Source organism: Acomys minous (genome assembly GCF_964271855.1).
Source record: "Acomys minous genome assembly, chromosome: 11".
Taxonomy (NCBI): Eukaryota; Metazoa; Chordata; class Mammalia; order Rodentia; family Muridae; genus Acomys; species Acomys minous.
Genome location: NC_140492.1, coordinates 42,765,010 through 42,777,480, shown reverse-complemented (window position 1 = coordinate 42,777,480; position 12,471 = coordinate 42,765,010). Strand labels below are relative to the sequence as shown.

The window sequence follows — 12,471 nt, the reverse complement described above, 5'->3', positions numbered from 1 at the left end:
TTCTGAAAGAGAACATCCCAGATTTAGACACAAATTAAGGCGATCTAGTCATAGCCCTCATAACTTCTTACATCACCTCAGTCACTGTCACCTAAGTATAATGGTCTCCCACCTTCTTCTTACTGGTCCTTTGATGTAGTCATGAAACAAGTTTGGGATTATGCATCAAGAGGTAGCCCTTGACCATGTCCCCTGGATGGGGAGGCCTGGTGGCACTCAGAGGAAGGATAGCAGGCTACCAAGAAGAGACATTATATAAAGGGGGAGGAAGCCCCCCTCAGTCACAGTCATAGGAGAGAGGAGTAGGGGAGAAAGTGGGAGGGAGGGGGGAATGGGAGGATATAAGGGATGGGATAACTATTGAGATGTAAAATGAATGAACTATTTTTAAAAATTTTTAAAAAGAGCCCTTGCCTCACTAATAACCTTGTATCCAGCTCAAAGCATTTGCTTAGAGTTCTCCTGGCTCAGTTAAGACTTGCTGAAAATCTCTGAGTGGGCACGTCATAAAGGAGGCCATTGTCAGTTGCTAGCTGATGAAGGGAACCCATCAGACACACAGACAAACTTCTGGACGTGGTTGACACACGTTTCCATCCACGTGCACATTGTAGAACCCACAGAGAAACTGCAAGGTAAGAGGAGGTGTGTGATGAGTGAACCCTTCCTCTGTAGTTGTGGACACTCTCAAAACATCCTACAACTTCCAATAGGAAAGACAGCAACATTTTGGGCCAGAAACAGTGCTCCTGGGTAAGCTCTTCAGCTTTCTTATAAAAAGAAGGATTAGGTGTATGAAGTCAAGGGCACCAGGAAGTATTGGGTCTTTATTAGATTTATATATAAGTCACTTTTTTTCATAGGTATAAATCTTTTGCGATTTCATCCACAACTCAAATGTATAGGTATATTGGTTTGACAAATACAGGAGTGAGCAACTCATGACCCCGGGTCACAGGTAGCCTGCACCTGTTTTTGTAAATTAGATCATCCGTGGAATAGAAAGCACAAAATAATTACCATTTTGATCCTTTACTAAAAAATATTTGCTGGCTCTGGATTAGTTCATGTTTTCGTAGCCTTTCTCAAGGGTTTCCCAGGTTTCTTTATGGATGAGCATGCGGTCTGTCCTGAGGGAAGAAGCCAGCCAGTTCCTTACCACTGGCTAAGGAACTCCTCAGTGGTTTTGCATGCTGACCTGCCTGCTTACCCATCCAAGCAAGGCCTCTCCTTCTTTCATGTCTTTCTTGACTCAAGAGATAAGGCTATTTTTGGCAGCAATTATTTTTAAGGGCTTGTGTTTCCCGTTTGTTGCTGAGGAACTTGAGGGCGTAAGACTCATGCTAAATTAAATTGGGCAGAGTCTTTCAGTGCCCCCAAAGCAAAAAGATTGCATGAAGTATACGAAACAAGGGTAAGAATGCATCTGCCCTCATAGCACCTTGAATTAAGAATAATAATAACAATAACCAATTGCAAGCTAATTAATTATTATTTTTAAAACCCGAAAAAGGACAAGAATTGAAAACCTGTGATGTGACTTGATCAGACAGAACAGTCAATGACAATGAAATGTATTTTTAAAAGATAGCATTCCTTTTTCTGATGAGACAGGCATGGTGGCTGGTGCCTGCAATGCCAATGCTGGGGTGTCTGAGCCAGGTCAAGGCCAGCCTGGATAAGTTCCTGTTTCAAAATAAAAATAAAGGAAGAGTTAAACAAGAAACTCACTGGTAGAACCCTGAGTTCAATTCCCAGTTACTTGCCTCTTCAGATTCAATTTTTTAGATAGTGTGACAACACAAACTGCTCTTGATTGGCATTAAGAGATGGGATTTTGTAGCTCATTGAACGATCTTTCTGATCACAGTTCAAGAGCCACAAGGGATCACAGTTCATATATTCCTCAAAGGACAGATGGTTGGGTTGTATGTTAGGTGTTTCTCACTGTGACAAAATACCCGAAAAAAATAAAAACAAAAACAAAAACAAAAACAGCCTCACAGGATGAAAGGAGTAATTTATTTCACTGTGTCAGAAATTTCAGTCCATGGTTGCTTGGTCTTGTTCTTCTGGATCTGTGATGAGGCTGAACATCATGCTTGAGGGTGAAGCAAATCTGAGCACCTCCTGGTACCTGGGAAGGGAAAGAGAGAAGGGGGGCTAGAGTTCCCGTGCTTTCTTCAAGGCACATGCCCAATGAAATACAGCTCCAACTAGGCATCTTTCAGAGTTTCCAACAGTGCCTGGTTTTAGAGCCAGTGGGGACCAAGTCTTCAACACATGAGCTTTTAGGGATATAAAGATCCCCACCATGAAAGTTTTATTTGACACAGCTGTTGAACGAACGCTTCACTTCTCTAGAGTAAATATCAAGAACCAGGTCCTATGGCAAGGCAATGTGCAGTGTATCAGACACTGCCAAACTATTTTCTAGAATGGCTGAACTTCCTACATATCAAGAAGTACAGGGGACATATCTCAACATAATAAAGGCAATATTCAGGATGCGTATAGCCCAAATCAAACCAACAGAGAAAAGCTCAAAGCATTTCCAACCAGACCAAGAACAGGACAAAGATGTCTACTTCCCCTCTCTTGTTCAATATAGTATTTGCCATCTTAGCCAGAGCAGTAAGACAAGCAAAGGGGATCAAGGGGATACAAATAAAAAAGGAATAAGTCAAAGTTTTATTATTGGCAGATGGTATGATTCTCTATATAAAAGACGCTAAAGTCTCCACTGGAAAATTCCTACAGCGGCTAAACATATTCATCAAGGCATCAGGATAAAAAAGTAGCACACAAGTATCGGTAGCTTTCCTATTATTCAGAGAGAAATCAGGGAAATAATATTATTCACAATAGCCTTTTAAAATATCTTGGAATAAATTTATCTAAGGGAATAGAAGACTTGCACAACACAAACTTTAATAGACAGAAAAAATAAACTAAGAAGATAATGAAGATAGGAACAACTTCCATGCTTATGGATGGGCAGGGTTAAGATTCTGAAAATGACCAGTTTACCAAAAGCAATCTACATATTCAAACTGCAATGCAAATCTTCACAAAAATTGAAAAAAAAATCAAACGATAGGGAAATATAAAAGCCCCCAGGATAGCCAAAGTAACCCTTAACTTTAACTGCTGGAGGTATCATGATCTCAGATCTTAGGTTATATTCTAGAGCCCTAGTAATAAAAGCAGTATGGTACCGACAAAATATGGCTGGAATCGAGGATCTACCTGATTTTTGACAGTGAGGCAACAATCCACATTAGAGAAAAGACACCATTGTCAATCTTTGCTTTTGAATTTTAGCTTTTTTTTTTTTTTTTTGGTATGGATGAAGTGGCACATCACCATAATTTTTATAATATTGAACATATTTTCATGGACTTATTTTAAAATCATTTGTTTGGTTAATTGATTATATAAATGTTTTGCCCATTCAAAAACTAGTTGTTTGTCATATTGATGAGTTGGAAGCTCCTTGTGTTTTGCCCTCCCCCCCCCCAAGACATCCAATAGAGGACTGACGTGCATTTCTCCCATCTTTAAAAGGTTTTATAGTTTGATTAAATCCCATATATCATATGTGGGTTCTTCCCCCCCCCACACACACACTGAAGTATACCTCTATTATCAAAGCTAAGAATTCTTTGCTTAACTTCACATCATGAAGAATTCCCTGGGCCTAGAGAGATGGCTCAGTGGTTAGGAGCACTGTCTGCTCTTCCAAAGGTCCTGAGTTCAATTCCTAAAAACCACATGATGGCTCGCAACCATTTATAATGTGATATAATGCCCTCTTCTGGCATACAGGTGTACATGCAAATAGATCACTCACATACAATTAAAAAAAAAAAGAACTCCTGTTTTCTACAAAACTTTTATTGTTTTGTATTTTTATATGTTGATCCAAATTTCATATTGAATTAAGTTTTGTATAAGGTGTAAATCCTGAGTGTCATATTTGTGTATATATTTCAATTGTCCCATTGTTGACTTGATAATTTCCCATTGAATATCTACTCTATCTTTGTAAAGGAATTATCAATCAGTAATGTTTGTGTGGGTTTCTCTTGTACTCCCCATTTCATTCAGTTAGTCCTTTTCTAGATCTCTTCATCAATAGTATACTGCTTTGATTCTTATAGCTTTATAAATTTCTAGAACACCTCCAGGTTTTCTGCTCTTTTAAAATTGTCTGTACTACTCTAGTTCCTTGGTTTCCCCCTGTCCACTTAACTTTTGATTTCCTAATTGTTACTCATGTGCATGTGTGTACCTGTACACCTGTACCGTGGCATGTGTGTAGGGATGCGAAGACTACACGCGGGACTTGGTTCTTTCTCTCTTTCCATCATCTAACTGCAGCAAAGTCTTACTTGAGTCTGTGGCTCTGTGTACTCCAGGCTCCCTGAACGAAGGCTTCTCAGTGATTCTCCTGTACCCACCTTCCATCTCCCAGTAGGAGTGCTGAGATTACAGACTCTGAGGCACCGCATCTGGCTTTCTGTCAATTCTGAGGCTGAAACTCCGGTATGGGTTGTGTGGCAAGTGCTTTTTACCTCCGTCTGATCCATCTTGCAGGCCCCCTGTAACGTGTAGAATCGGTTTGTACTGTACGTGTACACAAAACCCTGTGGGAATTTGGTGGGAAATACATTTGAATTGACACTTTTATTATGTCGAATCGTCTAATCTAGGAACACAGTGTTCCCGTGTATTTTGAGATGACTTCTTTCAGCAGATATTTGTTTTATTGATGTCTGAGCATTTCACTCTACAGGAGCTACATTTCTTTACAAAAACAGCTTCGGTTTCCAACTATTCATGGTGAGCAGGTAGGAACGATGGATTTTGTTGTGTTAACGATATTTCTCAAGACATAGTAAAATGCACCTATTAGTTCTGGGTGCTTTTTTTGTCAATCACTTTGGATTTCCTAACTGGACAGTTTTACCTCTTAGAGATTGGGACAACTGAATTGCTACTCTGGGCTTCATTGTGCTGAGCAGGAGTGACGGAAGTGGTTTTTTTCTGTTGTGCTGTATTTAAAGCATTGTCTTTCATTAATAAGTATGATGTCAGCTGGAATCTTTAGGTTTTGTTGTTTCACAGATGATTTTTTTTAACATATTAAGAGAATTTTCATTTATTCCTAGTATAATGGAAGTATTTCTTTTCTTTCTTTCTTTCTTTCTTTCTTTCTTTCTTTCTTTCTTTCATCATGAAGTGATGTCTATTAAATATTTTTTTTCCTGAATCTACTGATATCATGCAGTGTCTGGGCTTAGAGAACTAGCATGGTAGATATATTCATTTTTCATGATGGCTCTTAGACATTATTTATACATTACTGCAGATAATTTGCTAACGTTTTGGTTTCTGAGACAGGGCTTTGTACAAGCCAGGGTGGCAATAAACTTACTTTACAGTGTAGGCAGAATTTAAACACACAATTGACTGGCCTAAGTATCCTAAGTGCTGGAATTACTTAATACACCACCACAATGAACTTTATTGGTTGATCATTTATTTAAGATTTTTGTGTTTGTGTTTAGGATTCAGTGACTTAAAGGAATTTCTTGTCGACTTTGTCTAACATTGGTCCAATAAGCATGTTGGTCTCATGAACATTTTTGGGGAGGTGTTTTGCTCTTCTGTTTTGAGAAAGAGGGTGGAACATCAGTAGTATTTTTTTTTCTTAAAATACACCAGGAAACTCTCTGAGCCATATTTCGACAATTACGAATTCAATTTTTTAACAAAGTGGTGAGCGTACCTAGAATATGTGCTTTGTCTTCAGTGCGTGGTGGGTGAGGCTGGGGGCACAGGTGAGCTCTACGCTGTTGAGTTAGTGTGTAAGTGCTCATCCACAGTGCTCCTCATTTAGAAGGCCTAAGGGATATACTCCTTCAGTCCCAAGAGTGATAACTTCTGTCTTTTCCTAGATTTTCCTCTTTGGTTTTGCCTGAGCTTTTTGTCAATGTTATTAATCATTTTAATGATCAGTAAAAATGATTTTCTCCTCTCTAGAGTTTTTAATCTTCTCAATATTTTATCTCATTTCTATTTTTTTATGCGTTGGGTTTAGTTTCTTAAAGGAACAGCTTAAACTATGTACCTGAGGTCCTCCCTGTTTTTAGCACAAGCCTTTAATGCTACCATTGTCCCTCAAAGGCAGCTTTAGAAGCACACTTCAAATTTTATCTTATTTTATTTTCTGTGCTAGGGATGGATCCTAGGGGTTGGCATTTTTTAGATAATATGCCTATCACTGTGCTACAATTCCAGCCATTTATTTTTTAAAATATTGGATGTAAAAAATAATTAAAACAATATACTTTTCCAGTTTTTTTGAGATTTCTTAGCTGACCCATGGTCTTTGACATTTATATTTAGTTCATTCTTTTACTCTCAGATAACATATCTTAGACAATATTAAAAAATTTAAATTTGTTAAGCTTCTATTGGAAACCCAATGCATGCATTATATTATGTGCACCTACCAAGAATGGGTCGATGAAGAAGGTACTGGCTGGATACCCTGGAGTTGGTCATGAGCTGCCTGAGGTGGGTGCTGGAACCCAAACCCAGGTCTTCTATAAGAGCAGCATCTCCTGACCAATAAATCTCTCCAGCCCGCCCATCCTCTGCTCTTATCAGATACAGTGTTTTACAGATTTAAATTACACCTTAGTTGATAGTGTAGCTCGGTTCTCTGTTCTGATTGCTCGATGGAACATTGGGAGAAGTTGAGGCTGCATCGTGTAGTTACACATTTGTTTACTCCTCTTTTGATTTTTTTTTTCTTGCTAGTTTTTGCTTCCTTTATCTTTGAAGCTCTATTGTTGGTCCATTCTCCTTTAGGGTTGTTTTTCCTTCTTGATAATTTGAAACATCTATTATTATGTGACAACCTGTTTTGTTTTGTTTTGTTTTGTTTTGTTTTGTTTTTGCTGGATTTTCTTTTGGTAAGTGTTTGAATGATGCATTCTTTTTTTTTAGCCTTTTACCTTTTTTTCCTATTTATTTATTCACTTTATAGCCTGATCACAGCCCTACCTCCCTCCTCTTCTCCCAATCCCATCTTCATACCCGTCTACCCCCATTTCCCACTCCTCTTCTCTGAGGAGACTCTCCATGGGTACCAACCCACCCTGACACATCTAGTCACAATAGGACTAAAGATATCCTCTCCCACTGAGGCCATACAAGGCAGTCCTGCTAGGGGAAAGAGATTGAAAGACGGGCAACAGAGTCAGAGACAGCCTCATTCTAATTGTTAGGGAACTCACATGAAAAACAAGCTGCACATCTGCTACGTATGTGTAGGGGGCCTAGGTCCAGCCCATGCATACTCTTTGGTTAGCCACCAGGAACCCAGGTTAATTTACTCTGTAGGTCTTCTTGTGGAGTCCTTGGCCCCTCTGGCTCCCTCAGTTCTTCCCTCAACTCTTCCACGGGACTCCTGGAGCTCCGCCTTTTGTTTGGCTGTGGGTCTCTGCATGTTTCCATCAACTTTTCGATGAAGCCTCTCCTGCTGTTGGAAGTCTCAGCCAGGTCACCCCTATATACTTGATGGAGTCTTCCCTATCCCAGGTCTTCACTTGTCCCAGAGATGGCCCCCACACTGATTTCTGTTCTCTGTCCCAGCTCTCTCCTCCCTGCTCTCCCCACATCTGATCCTCACTCCTGTTCCCCTCCCCATTCCCACCTAGCTTTAATGTCTATTTTATTTCCCCTTCTACGTGAGATTCAAGCATCCTCTCTTGGACTGTCTTTGCTACTTAGCTTCTTTGGATCTGTGGATTGTAGCATGGTTATCCTGTACTTTACGGCTAATATCCACTTATAAGTGAGTACACCCTGAGTTACCTCATTCTAGATGGTATTTCTTAGATCTATCCATTTGCCGACAAATTTCATGATGTCCTTGTTTTTCATAGCTGAGTAGTATTCCATTTCTTAAATGTACCACAGTTTCATATCCACTCTTCAGTTGAGGGATATCTAGGTTTTTTTCTAGTTTCTGGCTATTACAAATAAAGCTGCTATGTATATAGTTCAGAAAATGTCCTTGTTGTATGATAGAGCATCTTCCGGGTATATGCCCAGGAGTGGTATAGCTAGGTCTTGAGGTAGAACTATTCCCAATTTTCTGAGAAACTGCCAGATTGATTTCCACTCCCACCACCAATGAAGGAATGTTCTCCTTGCTCCACATCCTCACCATCATGTGCTGTCACTTGAGTTTTTTATCTTACCCATTCTGATAGGTGTAAGATAGAATCTCCGAGTCATTTTGATTTGCATTTCCCTGATGATCAAAGATTCTGAGCATTTCTTCTGTGCCATTAGAGATTCCTTTGTTGAGAATTCTCTGTTCAGCTCTATACCTCATTTTCAATTGGACTACTTGGTTTGTTTGTGTTTAATTTCTTGAGTTCTTTATACATTTTAATGTCTATCTTTGTTGCTGAAGTGTGTTCTTTGTATGCAGCAGAATGATGGATCCCGTTTTGCATACATTCTGTTAGCCTATGTCTTTTTATTGGGGAATTGAGTCCATTGACACAGAGAGATATTAATGACCAATGACTGTTTATTCCTTTTATTTTGATGTTGGTGGGAGAGAGAGAGAGAGAGAGAGAGAGAGAGAGAGAGAGAGAGAGAGAGAGAGAGAGAGAGAGAGAGAGAGAGAACACTTCACTTCTTGTGGTTTTGCTGGCATGGGTTTATTTATTTCCTGTGTTTTCCTGGGTGTATTTAGCCTCCTTTGGTTGGACTTTTCTTTCTAGTATCTTCCTTAGGGTTGAACATGTGGATAAATATTGTTTAAATTTAATTTTTTCATAGGACATCTTGTTTTTCTATCTATGGTAATTAAAAATTTTGCTGGGTATAGTAGTCTGGACTGACATCTGTGGTCTCTTAGAGTCTGCAAGATATCTGATCAGTCCTTTCTGACTTTTAGAGTGTGTTGAGAAGTCTGGTGTAGTTCTGTTAGGTCTACCTTTGTAGGCTACTTGGCCTTTTTCTTTTGCAGCTTTTAATATACTTTCTTTGTTCTGTACATTAAGTGTTTTGATTTCTTTTTTGGCCCAATCTATTTAGTGTTCAGTAAGCTTCTTGTATATTTATAGGCCTCTCTCTCTCTGTCTCTCTCTCTCTCTCTCTCTCTCTCTCTCTCTCTCTCTGTCTCTCTCTCTCTCTCTCTCTCTCTCTCTCTCTCTCTCTCTCTCTCTCTTAGGTTGGGAGAGTTTTCTTCTATGATTTTGTTGAAAATATTTTTTAGTCCTTGGAGCTGGGAGTCTTCTTTTATTCCTATTATTCCTATTTAGTCTTTTCATAATGTTCCAGATTTCTTGGATTTTTTGTATCAGGAGCTTTTTCCTTTGACTCATGTATCAATTTCTTCAACCAAATCTTTTAGGTCTAAGATTCTTTCTTCTATTTCTTATATTCTGTTGACAATGTTTGCATCTGTAGTTTCTAACCTCTTTCCTAGGTTTTCCATATCCCAGATTCCTTCAGTTTGTGTTTTCTTCATTGCTTCCATTTCCATTTTCAGGTTTTGAACAACAATTTTATTCATTTTCTTCACCTGTTTGGTTGTATTTCCTTAAGGTGCTTATACATTTCCTCTTTGAAGACCTCTATCATCTTTATAAAATTGGATTTAAGGTCATCTTCTTGTACTTCAGCTGTGTTAGGATATCCACAGCTTTTTGTAGTAAGATATCTGCATCATAGTGGCCTGAATTTTATTGACGGTATTTTAATGTTGGCCTTTAGCCATCTATGTGTCCTTGCTGTTAGCCAGATACCCCTGAGGCCACAGCAGGCTTCCTCAGGGAGGCAGGCAGATCCTTGGGCCTTACACTGAAGCTCAGGGAACAGCAAGTTGCTCACCTCTGCTGATTATGACTCAAGTGGACCTGAATTTCCCTGGGCTCCCTCAAGCCTCCTCAGGAAAAGAGTCAGAGCTATGGGGCTGATGATGATGCTCAGGAGACAGTAAGCAGCTCACCTCTGCTGGCTGTGTCCTATGTGGACCTGGCAGCAGGGATTGGCAGGGTGTGGGTTGTGGAGAATGTGTCTAAGCTTGATGTTCCTGGCTGAAGTCAGGCAATGGAGCTCAGAGGACAGAGTGCAGCTCACCTTTGCTGTCTTTGCCCCAGGTCATTCTTTTACTTTTAATTTGCCCCCAGTTTTCAGTTTAAAATCTCTTCTGGTGGTCTTTGTCTTTTCATTTGTGTGTGTTGATATGTGTGTTGAGTAACTGGTGCTTATGAATTTAAGCCTGCACTTTACTGTTTGCTGTTTTCTTTTTACATCTTTATTGTATTTTTTTAAACCATTATCCTTTGTGGTCTATATGTTTCTAGAGTGCTATCTTAGCTATTGTATGTATCACTATGTCCTTAAGTCTAGTTTATGTATCAAGCCATAAGGAGTAACTAACTTTTCACAGTCTATTTAGACACATTATTTTGCCATTTGCACTAGAATAAAGTAAGTGTACTACTCTATAGGCACTTCTTTTCAGAAGTTTTGTTCAAGCTATTACATCACTGTTCACTAAAAAGTTATCAGACAATGCAATAGTTTTGTTTTCATCTAGAAAATGTATTTTTGTTGCATTCATTTATTTTGTGAGTGAGCATGAGTGTGTGTGTGTGTGTGTGTGTGTTGTGTGTGTGTGTGCACGCGCGCGCGCGTGTGCACGCGCGTGCATGCGCTCTGGCAAGAGATCACATCTAAAGATCTTCTAGGACTATGTGATCTGGCTGGAATGTAGACATGCCCTTAGTACATACTTTTAATCCCAAACAATGAAAGTAAGATTAGTTTGTAGAAGGAAGCTGAGATGTTTGGAAGTGATGTTTACTGAGGGGCAGAGAAAGAGACAAATAGAGGAAATCTGACAGAATGAGTCAGAGATAGGATACACCTAACTCTCACGAGAACAGATAGGAAAGAGAGGCTACTTAAGAGCAGCGTAGAGAGGAAGAGTAGCAGTCACAGTAGTAGTGTAGTGTGAGTAGTGAGTATGACAGTTTTACCAGGGCAGTTTTACAGAGATAGGTTGTAAAGGGAACAAGCTAGACACAAGTGAAGACAGAATGAGCCAGAAGATTTTAGAACATATTTCCAGAGTTAGTTTGAGGCCAAGAAGAACAATTCAATCAGAAGCCTAGAGAGACACCAGATTGAACTGTCAGCTTGGAGAGGAGTTTGGGCCAGAATAGTTGAATTGAACCAGCTATCAAGAGTTCAGAAAGAGCTAAAAATGGTGAATGTATTCAGCAGTAAGTCTTGGAGGCTGAAACATTCTAGACCTAGGTTAGCAGATAGAGGCTGGAAGCTGAAGCCTTCCAGGGCTCAGGTTTGCAAAAAATTGAATTGTTTGGAAGTTAGAAGCTTCCAGGCCTAGACCTAGGGATAGTTAGGACAGAGAAAGAAACACTCAGGGCTAGCCCAAGCCATTTATTCATAAAGCTTGGGTACAGCTTTCATCTCATTCCCCCAGCTAAGGAAATAAAAATAACATTTACATCAGAAGATAATCTGGGGGATTCTTTTCTTAGAGCAAGTAGTTTCTGGGGAGTAAACTCAGATTGCCATTGAAGCCATTGCCTTTACCTGCCCAGTCATTTCATGGATCCCATAAATATATCCTCAACAGCTCAAGAGAAGTTATACTTACTCACATTTCTATCATCTTTGTTGCTTTTCTTTCATTCCTGATATTCTGATTTTCTTTTTGTGTCTGAGGAGTATATAGGAAGGTTTGTATGATAGAAAGGGAAGGGAGAAATGTATTACAATCTCAAAAACTTAAAAATTGAAATAAAAATCAACAAAAATTTCTCCTCAGCAATTTTTAGAGCAATATTTTCCTGGTCTTCTTTATTCCAGAAAGTGTTTATTTCATCGTTGTTTTTGTTTTTCTCTTCTTCTTCTTCTTCTTCTTCTTCTTCTTCTTCTTCTTTTCTCTCTCTCTCTCTCTCTCTCTCTCTCTCTCTCTCTCTTTCTTTTTTTGGGTCAAGGTTTCTCTGTGTTAACAGCCTCGGCTGTCCTGTCACTCTTGTAGGCCAGGCTGGCCTTGACTTCAGTGATCCACCTGTCTCTGCCTATGTTAGGATTAAAGGCATCCACCACTATTCCTGGCTCCTAAGTATTTTTAAAGGGCAAAGTGTTCACTTGAAAATGTGACAGTCCTTTCTGGCCTCTGAGTCAACAGGAGAAACCCTCAGCCAGATGAAATGCTATCCCTCCTTGTAAAATTCTTGTTAGTTCTTAATGATGTTTAAAGCTTTTTTCCTTATGTATTTCATTCTTAAAAGTTTTCTCATAATGTGTATTGGCATAGGCACTTTTGTGTTTATGATGTTGCTGGGGTTTCTTTTGTCTGTTAATGTATGACAACCACTAATACTGGACATTTTTAGA

At 39.3% G+C, this 12,471-nt stretch overlaps 1 long non-coding RNA gene across 1 annotated transcript; it reads right to left on the bottom strand.

Annotated features, from left to right (window-relative positions):
• Positions 1-1,997: 1,997 nt before the first annotated feature.
• On the bottom strand, positions 1,998-4,598 carry LOC311608110. The gene is made up of 2 exons (XR_014782837.1): positions 4,464-4,598; positions 1,998-2,137 (listed from the first exon to the last, which is right to left on the bottom strand). It is a non-coding gene; the product is annotated as an uncharacterized lncRNA (long non-coding RNA).
• Positions 4,599-12,471: the final 7,873 nt, after the last annotated feature.